Source organism: Nicotiana tabacum, chromosome 15 (assembly GCF_000715075.1).
Source record: "Nicotiana tabacum cultivar K326 chromosome 15, ASM71507v2, whole genome shotgun sequence".
Taxonomy (NCBI): Eukaryota; Viridiplantae; Streptophyta; class Magnoliopsida; order Solanales; family Solanaceae; genus Nicotiana; species Nicotiana tabacum.
This window is the reverse complement of record NC_134094.1, coordinates 77,569,478-77,587,235: the sequence shown is the minus strand read 5'-3', so window position 1 is coordinate 77,587,235 and position 17,758 is coordinate 77,569,478.

The window sequence follows — 17,758 nt, the reverse complement described above, 5'->3', positions numbered from 1 at the left end:
CCGTATAGTAATTTTGGTATCGGGAGCGCGTCTGGAAGTGAATTTGGAGGTCCGTAGGTCATTTGGCGAAAGTTAAAAATTCGAAGGTTTCTAAGAAGTTTGACCGGGAGTGAACTTTTTGATATCGGGGTCGAATTCCGATTCTGAAAATTGGAGTAGATCTGTAATGTTAAATGTGGATTGTGTGTAAAATTTGAGATCAATCGGGCGTGATTTGATAGGTTTCAGCATCGAATGTAGAAGTTTGAAGTTCTAAAGTTCATTAAGCTTGAATTGTGTGGCGATTTGTGATTCCGATGATATTTGATATGATTTGAAGGCTCGACTAAGTTCGTAACATATTTTGGGACATATTGGTGTAGTTGGTTGAGGTCCCGAGGGCCCCGAGTGGATTCCGGATGGTAAACGGATCGAGTTTGAGCTTGGAGGAATGTTGGGGCTGCTGTCATCTAGTGTAACCGCACCTGCGAGGTTTTAGCCGCGGGTGCGGAGCCGCAAAAGTGGCCAGGAAGGTCGCAGAAGCGATGTTGGGCGAGCTGAGCAGGAGCGCAGGTGCGAGGGAATGCCTGCACCTGCGAAGGCGCAGAAGCGAAAGCGGGCAGCTGGGGGCATCTCCGCAGAAGCGGAATATTTGCCGCAACTGTGGAATCGCAGAAGCGGCCAAGTGACCGCAAGTGCGAGAAGTCGCAGGGCAGAAGGGTTCTTTAAGAACGAGATTTGGTTCATTTTCTTTCATCATTTTCTCTTGGTTTGGGCGATTTTTGGAGAGCTTCAAATGGGGATTTTCACCAAGAAACACAAGGTAAGTGATTCTCACTTATTATAAGTCATATACATGGTTTGCATGAGGATTTAAATATGAAAATTGATAGAAATTGTGGGATTTGAAGAAAATACCTAGAAATTGATATTTTTGGATTTTGACCACGAATTTGGGAAAGGAATTGGAAATAAATTATATATTGGGTAATAGTTATCTTCGAAGATTTTTGAAATCCGGACACGTGGGCCTGATGGTGATTTTATCGACTTTTCAAGCGGAGTTGAGAATTTGTCTAAATTGATTTGTCATGAGTATTAGAGTATATCCTTGTCGGTTTGCATATTGTTTGACTAGTTTTGGAGCGACAAACATCGGTTTGAGGTGTTAGAGCGGCGTTTGAGCCGGTTATGGAACTTCAGAGCGAAGTAAGTCTCCTGTCTAACTCTATGAGGGAAAAAAACTACCCCTAGGTGATGTATTTAATGTGTGCAACTTGTTGCGAGGACTACGTACGCACGAGATGACGATAGTCCATACGTAGTTAGATTCATGTTATTGTCCGGGTAGACTTAGGTTCACACCATGTTGTACTTGTACTATAGGGATTATCCTTGCTCATTTAATTCTTTATTTTACCTTTCTACTTGAGACTAGACTTGCTATTATAGAGACTTCACGATTTCACGATTAGTCACCGAGTAACTTTACTCCTCTTACGCCAGGTTTTAGTTTTGTATCTCTCTCTCTCTCTCTCTCTCTCTCTCTCTCTCTCTCTCTCTCTCTCTCTCTATATATATATATATATATATATATATATATATATATATGTGTGTGTGTGTGTGTGTGTGTGTGTGTGTGTGTGTGTGTGTGTGTGTGTGTGTGTGTGTGTGTGTGTGTGTGTGTGTGTGTGTGTGTGTTTTGTTAAAAAAAATTACAACTCACACATTTATTCATGAGTGAGGTCAAGGACCCGTCAAAGCCTCTTATTCTTATGGGATCGGGCCGTTCGTCTCGGCAGGAATTTGTATTTCACTTCTTATGGGATCAGGCCGTTCGCCTCGGCAGGAATTTGTATTTCACTTCTTATGGGATCAGGTCGTTTGCCTCGGCAGGATTTATGTACCAAACTCTCATGGGAGCGGGCCGTTCGCCTCGGCAGGTGATCGGTTCCAAACCTACACCACTATTAAGTAGCGAGGATGGTCGATGCAGTGTTACCCAACAAGGTCGGGATCGATTTCCATAGGGAGTTAATTGATTTAGAATTAGGTTTATATCTAAGTCTAGATGCGTGTGTTGTTCCTAATTGCACTTTCAAACATGATGGTGTTGATTTTACTTCTATTTCTATTTCTATTGTATGCTAAGATTAAAGCTAAGTACAATACTTTTTTGATGTTTGTTTTCAAGTGTTTAAAAGGACTAGGGTAGTGACTTTCGCCTAGGTGGGCATCTAACAGGTAGTAAGAATCTAGGGCAAGCTTGATTAATTTAGGATCGTAATATAGCCATCAAACCCAAGTACTCACTCTATATCTCTCGATAGTTTGAGTGATTTTGCCCAATTTGGCTTTCTCAAGTCCAACTAGGTATTCATGCAAGTTATGTGATATTCGCTCAAGTCGGGTATTACTATCTCTAGGTTTAACGCTTTAATTGGGGCTATCATTTTCTTGAGTTCACCCCAATTCCTTGTTAGCCTAGTTTTCCCAGACTTAATCCCTCTTTCTCAAGAAGAGACCAAATCATAAAGGCATGAATCAGTGTTTGTAACTACTAATTCTATAATTCTAGCAAGAACTAGGCTAAATATCACTAACCCATAAATATTCAAGCCCTAAAATTCAATACCCATTAAATACCCACATTAGGGTTGAGTCACAACCCTAGATATGGGTCTAGCCACTCATAATAATAGCAGAAATCAAAGATAAAGAGAAGATATAATCCATAATACTAAATTAAAAGATGAAAATCTAATGTTATAAAGAAAATCTTGTACAAAATTGCCCAAAAAAGAAAACCTAGCCATCTCACGTACTCAGCAAAAACATAACATAACCTAAAATTGAAAAAATGATCTATTTATCCTAAGCTGAAATTTATAGACAAAAATGCCCCTGCAAAAGTTTCGCGGCTGCGTAATTCTGACCGCGGCCGCACACTTGCTTTCGCGGCCGTGTAATTCTTATCGCGGTCCGCGTTTCTTCACATCCGGACATGGGTTGAACCTTGTTTCGCGGACAGCGTAATTTCCACCGTGTCTGCGTGAGAGTCTTCCGCGGCCGCGTAACTTTGACGCGGGCCGCCCTTCTCATTTTTGCTTGAATTATGCACTCTCTGAACCTTAGCAACCGCAGTCCGCGAAATTTCCATCGCGGCTGTGCTGGTACTTTCGCGGCCGCATCTTCTTGTCGCGGTCCGCGTTCATGTTTATGCCCGGAAAACATCTCTCTGATTCTTCATATCGCGGACCGCGAAATAATGGCCGCGTCCGCGTTGATATTTCGCGGCCGTATATTTTTGTCGCGGTCCGCGTTCCACACCTCTTGGCCCAGTCTTGATTTTTGTTCAAGTTTTAACTCCTTTATGAGTTGATTATGGCTCCTTTGGCTCATTTTGAACAATCCCTGCAAGCAAGCATATTAAGTTAGTTTCCGGTAATACCTTCACGCATATTTGGCCCAAAACACAAGTAAAAGAGAGCAATTAATAGGCTAAAATCCCTACTTATCAACTCCCCCAAACTTAAGCTTTTGCTTGTCCTCAAGCAAATAAGGTAATTCCCACCTCCACAAGAAAAAGAAAAGGATATTTCAGCTGGCCTAAGGTGACTTCATCAAGCATCTATTAGGACTAACAATTACCCTCAACACAAATGAATTATCAACACGTCGTGTTATGCTCTTTTGAGTTCCATAGTTCTAATGTGACACTAGAGCATCAAGAGTTGACTCAATTCATCAAGGAAGCTCGCTCTCTCATGTAGGTCATTGTGGATCCCAAACTCCTCCTCCTCTACTCTCCATGAGCAAATCTCGCCTTTTAGAATGTAACCCTCAAAACAAGGATTGCGAAGAAGTGCGCTCATCACTCTCAAAAGAATGCCACAAGTTCGGCTCTAAGTACCATAAGCTTGCCCCTTATGTAAATCACCACTAATGTAAGCTCACTCAACTTGAAATCATATAGGACTTTCGCAGGGATGTAATGAAGGCTTTTGGATTAAGGTAGGACATAAAAAACTATGATGGTTTCATCTTTCCTTAAGCACTCTATTTTCTCATTTTGGCTCATACTTTCTTGACTCTTTGAGTCATTTTTCTTCTTCCTTAGGGGAACAAGAGAGACAAACCGTCACTCTTTCTCACTCATGACAATCATTTTTCTCCTTTTCTCATCATTCCTTGCCTTTCATCATTATGTTCTTTGAATCCCTTCAACCTTCTCTTTCTTTTTAACGTATTTCTTTTTGGCTTTTCTTCCTTTTACTTGCCTTTCCTTTTCAACAATTCTTTTTCTTCTTTGAACCTTTTATCACTTTTAAATTTCGTCTCTCCCCCAAACTTATACTTTTGCCAATTATTCATCATGAATGTTAAGGAAAGATTGGGTGCCAGAGAGGGTCATTATAAAACGGAGAAAGGCTTGTAATGTGGCTATTGAATGAAAAAGGCTTAGGCTCAACGGAGTTGACTAGGGATATCATATTGGTAGGCTACGGAAGATTTCAAAATTCAACTTGGAACAAGGAGAGCCTACAATCATTTCTCAAGTCAAGCTACACTTAGAATTTCGCCTAGACAACCATTCAGGGCAAGTTCTAGATTTATTGGCACGGGACTTGGACTGGCAATTCAATACCTCACCTCTCAAGCTGCTGGATTATTAAAGAGAACAGAGTTGAGGGCCCACAATAACCCTAGCTAAGATTGAAAATCACAAATGGCTCAAGGAAACCACTCGATGATTGTTTTAGCCAACGCAAGAGTCTAAAGGTCACAACTAGAGCTAATCTCTGCCAATCAACTTGTCTCTAACCATGAGGTCGAAGGTAAATGTGTTAGTACCAAGTAAAGCCTTCTTGAGACACTTTTATTCATTACTACTACTATATACACCAAAACAAAAAGAAAACGGACTCGATCCCTTAAGAAGGTTGTCACGCCATCCATCGTTGGGAAGAGCCACCCAGTTCACACAACATCCATCTTTGGAAAGAACCATGGAATAAAGAAAACCAAAGGCTTATTCATATGTAAAAAGAAGCTAAAAACTCAAAAATAAGCCACTAAAGGAAATAAGAAGCTAAGCTATTAAGGAAAAATACGAAAGAAGTTATGAAGTAAACTACGGAAAGTAAAATGAATATGTACAATAATGGAGTGACACGAATATATACAAAATGGAAATGAATATCTATATCGAATGGTAAAGTTATATACCAAAAGTGAAAAATAACTAAAGTGAAACTAACGATAAATAAAGGTAAAGAAAAATAGTATCATAATTATTACATACCAATGTCATCAAATCATAACCAAATCAAAAATCAAAATGGACCACCCCCCAATAAAAGATAGCATTGTCCTCAATGCTAATATCAAAATAAGATCGGGGAAGGGTTAGAGAGTAAAGAAAACTCCCTATGTGGTCTCTGTCTGCATGGGGTCAGGCATATGAGTGGCTCCTCGGACTGCATAGGATCATCAGCTCCCTCCGGATCCTCTAACTGGATCTCCTAATCCTCTGACTGGGGGACCACAAATCTTCTAACTGGAGCTCTGTCTGCCTCATGCTCTGCTGCATGTGCTGGTGGGGCAGTTTCCTCCATAAGCAAGTCAAGTGGGATGTCTCTAGCAGAAGTGAACTTCTCTATCTCCCTCTTCATCTTCTCCACTGACTCCTTTGAGGCCTCAGTCTTTCTCATCTTCTTTACCTGCTTGCCCAGATCCTTGATCACCTTGCCATGAGTATCCAAAGTCTCCAGGATCTTCATTTGGTTGTCCAGGAGCTTCTTTTGGTTGGCCAGAAGCTCCGTTAATGAATCCTCCACTGATGGAGGTACCTGAAGCTGTGTTGGGGCTGACTGTACTGCTAATGCACTGGATAAGACAGACAACTTTAATGTAGCTGCCTGCATCCAGTTGTTGATGCTGGATAAGGTCTGAGAAACCCGCAATGCAGTTTGGGGGTAAGTAGAAGAAGAGGGAACAAATAGTGGCACAGTGATGGATGGCCCAGATGAAGGAGGAGGCATGAGAGCTGAAGGTCCCTCTGCTGCGGAAGGCTCTGACCCGGTGGCCACTACTATTGGCTCTTCAGACTGGCCAGTGGAGGTAGTGGCTTTACCCTTTGCTTTAGGGTTGTCTGGTCCTTGAAGGATATACCAGGAGAAAGGTTTCTTCGGCTTCACCTTTGTGTCATAGTGCCTCCCCAATACCCCTTGGTCCTCGAGATACATAGTGATTAAGTTGGGGTAGGGGTAGGACCTTTCTTCTTTTTTGGTTCCTTTGGAGATGTGGTGGGACATGACGTTCCCCACATTGATTGGATACCCCGCCATGATGGAAGCTATTAGAATCGCCCAGGAGAGTAGGATGTCTCTATCATGATGGCTAGGATCAATTCGGATGCATACAAATGTGCACCACCCTTTGGCTTCAAAGCTGAGGGTGTTTCTGGCGATTAGGACTCCAGCTGCGAGCCAGGCCGGTATTGTCCCTAGGATGGCTATTACTTCCGCTAGCCAAGGCCGGGCTGCTTTATCTAGGGTCATCTTCTCCAAATACTGTACATCTTCCACATCCTCAAAATCGGCATATTTGTTCAAGGTGTTGCCATCAAACCGTATCTTCAAGTTCTGTACCTTTGTCACAGTGGTGCCCTTTTTTATGTGGGCAACATTTGCGTAGAACTCCTTGACAAGGTACTCATTGGCATCCGGGATCTTGCTGATGAAGTACTTCCACCCTTTTCTCTCCTCAAACTGTCTCTTGACATTTGGATTGTGAGGAAGGAGATCTCTGTCTATAAACTGTCGCTCAAGGATGAGCGACCTTTGGGGCCACCATTCCCGGAATTTAAGGTATGCTTTCTCGCTCAGGAATCTATCCTCCCACACCTCGGGTTTCCTTGATCTAGCAAGACCACCCACATTGGTATCACCCCCTCTCCCATCATCTGGGACCTCGTCATCCTCATCTACATTGATAGGAGCAGCTGTTGAGGCTGGAGTTGTAGCAGGTGGGGGAGATGGATCTGATGCCTCACTACCTCCCTCTGAGCCATCAGACGACCCAGAAGAGGAGGTAGCTTCATCTATTAGGCGAAAGGGTTATGATTGGGCCTCTTGTCGAGGTTGTGTAGATTCCCCCTCAGAAATCTCCCGGGATGGGAGATATTCACTTGTGTCTGATGAATCGGCAGGAGGACTAGTGAGGGTTTTCTTTTTGCTTATGATTCTTTGAGCTGCTAAGAGCAAAGCCTGCTTTCCTTTGCCCCGGCCCCAGGAGGATTCTGCCCTCCCTTTTGATTTGTCTGCTCCTCCACGAGATCACACCATTTTTTGCAACACACAATTAGTGAAAGATAATTAGATTTGGGGTTCAATCATGCCTTAAAGCAGTACAGATGAAATGAACATAGGGCTTCTCAAAATAGGGCATCGCGAATTGCGAAAAAGTGGACGCGGCCACGGAATGTCCATCGGGGACCGCTAAAAAGTGAACGCAGTCGCGAAGAGGTCAGGTTCATACTACTGACTCTTTGCTCTTGGACACATGCGGATCTCGAAAAATTGGCCACGGCCGCAAAAAAAATAAACGCGGCCACGAAAGCAATTAACAGACTCTCTGAAGTTCACAAGCGCGGACCGCGAAAACTTGAACGCAGCTGCGAAGGACCAGCTGCGAACTGTATAAAAGTGACTGCGGACCGCGAAAAAATGAACGTGGCCGCCTACCCTATCACGAGCCGCGTAAAATGGACCGCGGCCGTGAAATTCAAACACGATCGGTACTAAGAACACTGATAACTAGGGTTTTCACTACGTGCGCAAAAATTAGTTCAATTAACCATGCAAAGTTACTAACCCCAGCCCCCATTAGGAATATAAACACTACCCACATGTATTTAAATATTAATTAATTATTAATTTGAGATCAATGGCATGCATCTAATCCTAACTAACAAAGAAAAATTAAAACAAAGAGAAAAGAAAGGAAAAAGATTAAATCACCTCATGGAATTGAACATACCAGTTGTAAAATTATAGTAGGAAATGAACTCTTAATGTGAATGAGATGCAAATAGAGAGCAGGATGAGATGAATAATGCTTTTTTTGTGCGGTGAAATGTTAGGGTTCGAAAGCTGTAAAATGTTTAAAGAACCCTTATTTATACTAATCAACTGTGGAACCCACCGCCTTACCTGAGCGCGACCACGAAATTCTATCGCGGTCCGCGCTATGTTACCTTATGTAGACCAGCTTCAAGCACATGGGCACGGTCCGCGGAATATTCGTCGTGGTACGCGGTCCGCAAAAATTAGAGCGCGACCGCGATCTCTGAAGGATTTTTGACAGTCCAACTTCAGAGAGTTGGCATTTTTCTCTTTCCAAGTATGCGTCCGCGAACAAAAATGTGCGCCCGCGAAATGCTCATGCGGATCGCGAAATTTTGGGCGCGGTCCGCGAACATCCAACACTTAGTCAAATTTTTCCTGTCAAAATCCTGCACTGCACAACCAGTTCCTACATACACTTCACAACCAGTTAATCCAAAACAATGCCTAATCTAAGAAGAAAATCAAAAGAAAGAAAAACACATAGGTTTCCTCCCAAGAAGTGCCCGATTGAACGTCGCGGCATGACGCATGTTACCATCATCATTTGAAATGGATCAAGGACACTACGTGGCTATCATCAATCTTGCCAAGGTAATGCTTTACTCGGTTCCGATTGACTCTAAATATTTCACCATTTTTTGTTTTTCAAATCGAGAGCACCAAATGGAGTTACATGCACCACTTCAAAAGGGCCACTCCACTTTGACTTGAATTTTTTCGGAAACATCCGTAACCGAGAGTTGAATAGAAGAACCAAGTCACCCTCCTTGAATTATTTGTTCTGGATATATTGGTCATGTAAGTACTTCATCTTGTCCTTATACAAGGACGAGCTAGAATAAGCATGGAATCGGAACTCATCAAGTTCATTTAGTTGCTCTACCCGGAGATTGGCAGCTACATCCCATTCAAGATTCAACTTCTTCAGCGCCCACATGGCCTTGTGCTCTAATTCAACCGGAAGATGGCATGCTTTCCCAAATACCAACCGGTACGGAGACATACCAATTGGAGTCTTGTAAGTTGTACGATAGGCCCATAAAGCATCGTCAAGTTTCCTTGACCAATAAGTCCGGTTTGTATTAACAGTCTTGGATAATATGCTCTTGATCTCCCTATTGGAGACCTCAACTTGTCCACTAGCCTGTGGGTGATAAGGGGTTGACACCTTATGATTGACACCATAATTAGAAAGTAAAGTGTCGAAGGCTTTGTTGCAAAAATGAGAACCCCCATCACTAATGATAGCCCTTGGGGTGCCGAACCTTGTGAAGATATTTTTCTTTAAGAAACCCACCACACGCCGTGCCTCATTGTTGGTCAAAGCCACAGCTTCAACCCATTTGGAAACATAATTAACAATAACCAAAATATAAGTGTTCCCACAGGAACTCATAAATGGCCCCATAAAATCGATGCCCCACACATCGAAAATATCAATCTCAAGAATAGTGGTGAGGGGCATTTCATTCTTCTTGAAAATTCCACCAGCTCTTTGGCACCCATCACAACGCCTAACAAGCTCGCTCGCGTCTTTGTACAAGGTAGGCCAATAGAATCCACAGCTTAGGACCTTTGTAGAAGTTCTCGCCCCACCATGGTGACCACCATAGGGCGAGGAATGGCAAGATTCAAGAATACTCAATTGCTCTTCTTCCGGAACACATCTCCGGATAACACCATCATTGTAAATTTTGAAAAGATATGGCTCGTCCCAATAATAATCCAAGTAGTCTCGTTTGAGCTTCTTCCTTTGTTACCAAGTCCTTCATGAACTTGGTATATCCCGACATCTGTTCTAGAGCTTCAACCAAAGGTACATTTATGGACAAACTTTTCATCATAACAATGAATTTCTTGAATTGGTTCTCGTTGTTTTGCTTTGCAAGCCTTTGAGGATACGGTGGAGGAGGCCTTGGAAAAGAGGCCTTGGCTTTGGGCACTACCGTTTATGGTATGTCTATCACGTGTTCCCTAGACGAGTTCACATCATTTTGTGTCTCCTCCACGTTGTCATCTATGTCTATCCTCACTTCATCACTCACATTCGCATCATTGGCTTAGATCTCATCACCTTCTTGAGAAATTTGACCCAACTATACTTCCAAGTTGCGGATAGAAGTATTGTGGGAGGTTATTTGGGCACCGGATTCAGCATTTCTTTCCATCATTTGCTTGAACATACTTTCTATCTGCCCCATCTAATTGTTTGAAGAACTTTGCCCTTGAGACGGATATGGAGGCGGGTTGTTGGGTTGTTGATATATCAGGGGCCTTTGAGGGCCCGACTCCCGGTTCCCTTGATTATTGTTGTTCCAACCCCCTTGGTTTCCATTGCCTCCCCAATTACTATTATTGTTGCCACCCCAATTGCCTTGGTTATTTCCTTGATTCCCCCAATTTTGATTGTTGTTCCCCCAATTGTTCGGATTGTTGTTGCTACCACTATTCCAATTCCCTTGGCCTTGGTTGCCCCAATTTTTATTGTTTCTCTGTGATCTCCATTGTTGTTGATTTGGAGCATTGCTCCATTGACCTTGGTAATTGTTCACATATTGAACCTCTTCACTTTGATCGTCATAAAAGTCATCTTGGTTGTACCTACTACCACTTTGATCAAATTGATCCTGATTGTGTTGAACTTGTTAACCTCTTTGTCTCCTCTTGTTAACCATTACATTCACTCCTTCCATGGCATTTACTTGCTTTGGCCCCTGAACCTGCTGAAATTGTGCCTTGGTTAACGGATTCAAGGTAGTTGTCAACTCTGCTATTGCTTGTCCATGATCATGGATTTCCTTGTGAAGGTGTATAATATTAGGGTCACCCTGAGGAACGTTGGCCCAATTTTGCCAAGCTGAAAATGTGTCTGCCATCTCATCTAATATTTCACATGCTCCTGAATATGGCATGTTCATAAAGTTACCCCCTGTGAGCTGATTCACCACACACTGGTTAGTTGTGTTGATACCCCTATAAAAGGTTTGCTGGATCATTGCTTCAGTCATATCGTTGTTGGGGCACTCTTTGACCATTGTCCGGTACCGTTCCCAAATCTCATGTAACGGTACATTTGGCTCTTGTTTAAAAGCAAGGATTTCATCTCTCAACGTTGCCATATGTCCCCGGAGAAAAGAACTTCGCTATGAACTTCTCGGCCAACTTATCCCAAGTGGAGATGGAATGGTTGGGTAGCCTCTCAAGCCAATCTAAAGCCTTCCCTCTAAGTGAGAAAAGGGAAAAGCCTTAACCTCAATGCATCCTCAGATACATTCGTCTGCTTGCTCCCCCAGCATGTGTCTACAAAACCTTTGAGATGCTTATATGCTTTCTGATGTGGAGCTTTGGTGAAGAAACCCTTTTGTTCTAATAAAGTAAGCATGACATTGGTTATTTGAAAATTGCCCGCCCGAATCCGGGGCGGGACAATTGCACTTGCGTAGCCTTCATTGGGCAACACCCGATGTGCTGCCCTTGGAGGAGGTGGGGGAGGGTTTGGAATGTTGTCATGAGGAGGGCGGCCTCTTCTTTGTACTTGAGGTTCAAGGTGAACCTCATCCACTTCATTTTCATCTACCTTCTCCCCTTGAGGAATATGTCTGAGGATCTCGTTAAGAGCCATTTGGTACCTAAAAGCAATTGACACACAAAAATTAGAAAAACGGAAGGAAAGAGAAACAAAACACACAAATAGTTAGATATACAGCTAAGACCGTCTAACTCCCCGGCAACAGTGCCAAAAATTAATCGGTTCCAAACCTACACCCACTATTTAGTAGTGAGGATGGTCGATGCAATTTTACCCAACAAGGTCGGGATCAATTTTCACAGGGATTTAATTGATTTGGAATTAGGTTTATATCTAAGTCTAGATGCGTGTGTTGTTCCTAATTGCACTTCCAAACATGATGGTGTTGATTCTACTTCTATTTCTATTTCTATTGTATGCAAAAATTAAAGCTAAGTACAAGATTTTTTTGATGTTGGTTTTCAAGTGTTTAAAAGGACTAGGGTAGTGACTTTCGCCTAGGTGGACATCTAACGGGTAGTAAGAATCTAGGGCAAGCTTGATTAATTTGGGATCGTAATATATCCATCACACCCAAGTACTCACTCTATATCTCTCGATAGTTTGAGTGATTTTGCCCAATTTGGCTTTCTCAAGTCCAACTAGGTATTCATGCAAGTTATGTGATATTAGCTCAAGTCGGGTATTGCTATCTCTAGGTTTAACCCTTTAATTGGGGCTATCAATTTCTTGAGTTCACTCCAATTCCTTGTTAGCCTAGTTTTCCCAGACTTAATCCCTCTTTCTTAAGAAGAGACCAAATCATAAAGGCATGAATCAATATTTATAACCACTAATTCTATAATTCTAGCAAGAACTAGTCTAAATATCACTAACCCATAAATATTCAAGCCCTAAAATTAAAGACCCATTAAATACCCATATTAGGGTTGAGTCACAACCCTAGCTATGGGTCTAGCTACTCATAATAATAGCAGAAATGAAAGATAAAGAAAAGATATAATCCATAATACTAAATTAAAAGATGAAAATCTAATGTTATAAAGTAAATCTCGTACAAATTGCCCAAAATGGAAAACCTAGACATCTCACGTACTTAGCAAAAACATAACATAACCTAAAATTGACAAAAGAATCTATTTATACTACGCTGAAATTTTCGGACAAAAATGCCCCTGCGGCAGTTTTGCGACTGCGTAATTCTGACCGCGGCCGCACACTTGCTTTCGCGGCCGCGTAATTCTGATCGCGGTCTGCATTTCTTCACATCTAGACCTGGGTTGAACCTTATTTCGCGGACCACGTAATTTTCACCGCGTCCGCGTGAGAGACTTCCGCGGCCGCGTAACTTTGACGCGGGCTGCCCTTCTCATTTTTTCTTGAATTATGCACTCTCTGAACCTTAGCAACTGCGGTCCGCGAAATTCCCATTGCGGTCGTGTTGGTACTTTCGCGGCTGCTTCTTCTTGTCGCGGTCCGCGTTCATATTTGTGCCCAAAAAACAACTCTCTGATTCTTCATATCGCGGACCGCGAAATAATGGACGCATTCGCGTTGATACTTTTGTGGCCGCATATTTTTGTCGCGGTCCGCGTTCCAACCTCTTCGCCCAATCTTGATTTTTGTTCAAGTTTTAACTCTTTTATGAGTTGATTATGGCTCCTTTGGCTCATTTTGAACAATCCCTACAAGCAAGCATATTAAGTTAGTTTTCGGGGATACCTTCGTGCATTTTTGGCCCAAAGCACAAGTAAAAGAGAGCAATTAATAGGCTAAAATCCCTACTTATCAGTAGGTTAATTGATTTATCATGTGGTTTGGGCCGTTCGACACTCGACAATGTACAATATTATTATTATGTTGGATCGGGTCGTACGCCTCGGTATTTCCTATATCACATTCCCATGAAATCGTGCGTAAAACTTGGCAAGAAGACAGTGTATCTGTAAATTCCGGATTTGAATTATGGTATCCACTTGATGAGTTTCACTATACCTATATATATACTCCGGTTAAGGAGGGAATTTCTAATGAAGAGCTTGAGTTCCTCATAAAGAGAGGGGAATTGTACCACGTGATCTATATTTGTCTATTTCACTTACTTACTCTGCCTCATATTTGCTACCTCTTTACTGTACCTTATGTTGTTGGACCACTAGTGAGTGTCGATATTGACCCCTCGTCACTACTTCTCTGGGGTTAAGCTAGATACTTACTGGGTACACGTTGCTTACGTACTCATACTACACTTGCTGCATAGTTTTGTGCAAGTACATATATGACTAGTGGCCTTGTGAGAGTAGAGGCATGTATGCATGCGGGGACTTACGTGACTTGCATTCCATATTATGACCCGCAGCCAGCAGAGTGTCCTTTAGAGTATTTACATTTTCCTATCCAATTTGTATATCGAGCAGTTGTTGTATTTTATTTTATTTTTCCTAGTTAATGTTAATGCACTTGTGACATCGGATTTTGTGATAATTACGGGTTGTTCAGTACTGAAATTGTTAAAAGTATTATTATTTACTTTGTAAATCCTCATGCTTTACTATTTAATTAAAGGGAAAAAAAGAAAAAATATTATTTCAAAAATAATAAAATGAGAACCCAATTAAGTATTTATTGTTGGCTTGCCTGACAGTCGTGTCCGGCGCCATCACGATTTTTATGGATTTTGGGTCATGACAATATGGTATCAGAGCACTATGTTCACTTAGGTCTCACGGGTCATGAGCGAGTCTAGTAGAGTCTTGCGGATCGGTATGGAGACGTCTATACTTATCTTCGAGAGGCTACAGGATTGTTAGGAGCACATCCCTTCTTGATTCCTCATCGTGCGATTTGATTCATTTGAGCCTTATGCCTTTGTCTCTTTCCTATTCAATCTTATGTGACATGAAGCGCTTGTTATAATTGGGAAATTGAGGAATTGTAATGGTACTACAGATGTGGTGCAGGATGTTTCTCCCTGCGTATTTGATTGGGTTATTGTCGTCGCCTTGCGGAAGGTCGTTCTGTCGTTTCAGCTCAGTATCAGTACTACCTAAGGTTTTGAGATTTGGCATAGATTGTTATGACGATTCGTGCATTGCTATCGTACAGTGTTTGTGTAATGGTAGGATGCTTGTCTATGCATTGGGATAATGAATGACTTGAAAGGAGGTTTTACTCAGTGCATGATTCAGAGATTCAGTATTTTATTTCCGGCGGAGGAAAGGCAATCGAACTACGAATGCTCATATTTGGGTTGATGGAGTAATGAGACTTGATATTTTCGAGCGTGGTAGAATTTTCATCAATAATGTGGTGTCGTCGCCCTTGATGAATGTGTTAAGTTCGCCGGTGTTATGGTCTTCATCAATTTGCCTTCAGGGTAGGGTATTGTGAAATAATGTCGGGGAAGCGGTTGTCAGAGATCGCAGTATGCGGTGGTTCAGGATTGAATCGGTGTTCCGGGTATTGAGGGGTCAAGGAAGATGATCTTCGGGGAGGTTTAAAGTTGGTGATGATCTATTGGTTCAAGTGCTACAGAGATAGATATTGATTTAAGGCAACAACTAGGCAGCGAAGGATGAGGAAGGACATGTGGGAGGTGTCTCGTGGTGGTTAAACTTCTAGAAGGCCAAGTGTGAGAAACATGAGTCGAGTAGTTACTTATAGGAGTGAGTTTGACCAAAGTGGGAGAGTGGCAGAGTAGCATATAGGTTCTGTGGTAGGATGACTATATGCCTTGAGAAACGTTTAGAATGATTTGGGATTTATGGTAGATAGTGACTGGGTCTACGGACTTAATTTGGAATATTGGCTATGATACGAAGGGAGATTGGATGCGACAGAAAGGAGTTGCTTGATATGAAGAAGGATACAACATGACTTTGGATTGGAATGTATTGTCGCACCTTTAGTTGATGTCCGTGAGGAGTGAAAAAACTTGTATAGCTGGTGAATGAGCACGGGCTCAGGATAGGTTACTGATTTGTAGTAATTGCACCCAGTGCAGCGATGCTTGAAGAATGTCGGCATGTAATTTCCACATGTGGGTTATCTCCTGTGAGCAGGTTAGCGGTCGCGTGGTTGACGAAGCTTCTACGAAGAATTTTACTGGCTATCCGGTAAGAGGTCGAATATGTAAATGTGGCTAGTGATTCAGAGTGTTCATGAAATGCTAACAAAAGGATTCGAGGAATGTGTGCTATAAATTGGCCTTATCGATTCATGTTTAGGCTTTGGAAAGACTCAGGATTTATGCTTCGTGTATAGGTGAGTTACAAGGAAGGTGATCCAGCCGGGTGCTTCTTTAAGATGGCGTTCATGTGCTAGCAGAGCCTTGGGGTTGATTATATTCGGGACCAAGCCAGAGTGGGTGACTCTCAACAACGGTCCTAGTGGATTCAAAAGTTAAAGTGTGGTGCCTAAGGATTTCGAGTCCATAGTATGGTTAAGTATCGAGCTTTTTGCAGCGGATTATGAAAAAGGGGTTTGGAGTGCTCCATGTTACCTTCGGTCTACGGTGTAGAATTTTCGGAATGGGAGAAAATAACTTCAGATTTATAAAGGAATTATCAGAATGGGTTTACCAGTTGAAGATGCGAATATGCGCACAAGGAGGGTATGAGAGGGTTCGTGGGTTTTGAGACAACGTGGTCTCATGAAATAAGGTCACTCAGGATAAGTGCGGATTTGGGTTCGTTATGTTTTGAATGAAGCTATTATTATTCCTAAGGAAAGTCCAGAGTAAATTAGAAGAAGTCGGATCGGTTAGTAATGGTTGAATTGGCATGATGGTGGAAATGATCAGTTCCTTCAGCGTGTTAAGTTATTCATATGATTTGTGGCGGTGCGTGCGAGGCTTGACGGCTGCCGTAATGGATTTTGTTTGGGGGCATTCGAGTATTATGGCCTGTTATGTATAGACGGATCTCGGAAGAGTCATGGGGGTTTAGACCACTACTTGAGGATTTGTATTTTCTACAGTTATGGGAATTCAGTTGCGTGTTGTATTGGTTCTTCCAAAATGAGCTAAGTAAAATATTTCTATATGATGAAGTGTGTACCATATTAGTGGTTCAGGAGTTATGATAAAATTCTTGTACTCTCACATATTAGCATGTTAAGTACAGTGATCGGCATGAGAATTTGAAGCTAAGGATCAAGGTTGCGGTTCGGTGTTGACAAGAATGTCACAAGCTCGGGTCAGCAGGAAGAGAATTCAGATGTTTAGAGTGAGCTGGTATTGTCTTCAGGGGCACTGGAGATCGGTGTCCTGTGTAAGAGGCTTGGTGTACAATTTTTGGATTCCCGATTTGCTTTACAGCATTAGTATGGCTGGTGGTATGGATGTGCAGACTCGTTACCTAGTGCGGAAAATCATGGGAGTATATCCCACGAGAAGATTGTATAAGTGTGACATGTAGTCACTGGATTGATTAAATATTTAAAACCAAGTATGGAGATTGTGGTACTATCGCTAATGTGAGAATTTATGCCTGTAGGGCGCTCGGTTCATTCGGTTATAGACTGTGGAAGTTCGTTCTGGATTGATAGTTGTTCTTGTGTGTAATGGAAAAAAAGTTATTGTGGATCCTTGAAAGGTTATTAGCCCAGTGTGGTATGATCAGAATCGGCTTGAGGTCCGTAGATGGATCTAAGTGTAAATATGGGCTCTATATCAGGTCGGATGTGTTCATGTCAGCATAACGTTATTTTTGGAGGGGTCTTCAGGCCTTGGATGTTATTTCTGTCATCAGCTATTTCATGTAATACTCTATTGTACCATGTGGGTTGTGAGGTGGTTTGATTATTCGCACTCGTATTGAGATCCCGTATAGTTTGTGGTGTTATATGAGCAGGATGGCTCTCGAGATGCAGGTCATTTATTGCACCTTGGTTGTGCTTGAGTTTCCTAGTGTATGGAGCTATCTGTCTCCCTAGGATTTGTATTATGCACTTCGCGTGCTTGTGGTTGGCATTCGGGTATTTCACAGGTATGATCATTTTAGCTCGGTAGGTATTTCCTTATAGATTATTATGTGTGGATCAGGTGGCATGCTTCCATGGGTACATTGTTTGGATCGGGTGGCACGCCACCACAGGTATCATGGTTGGATCGGGTTGC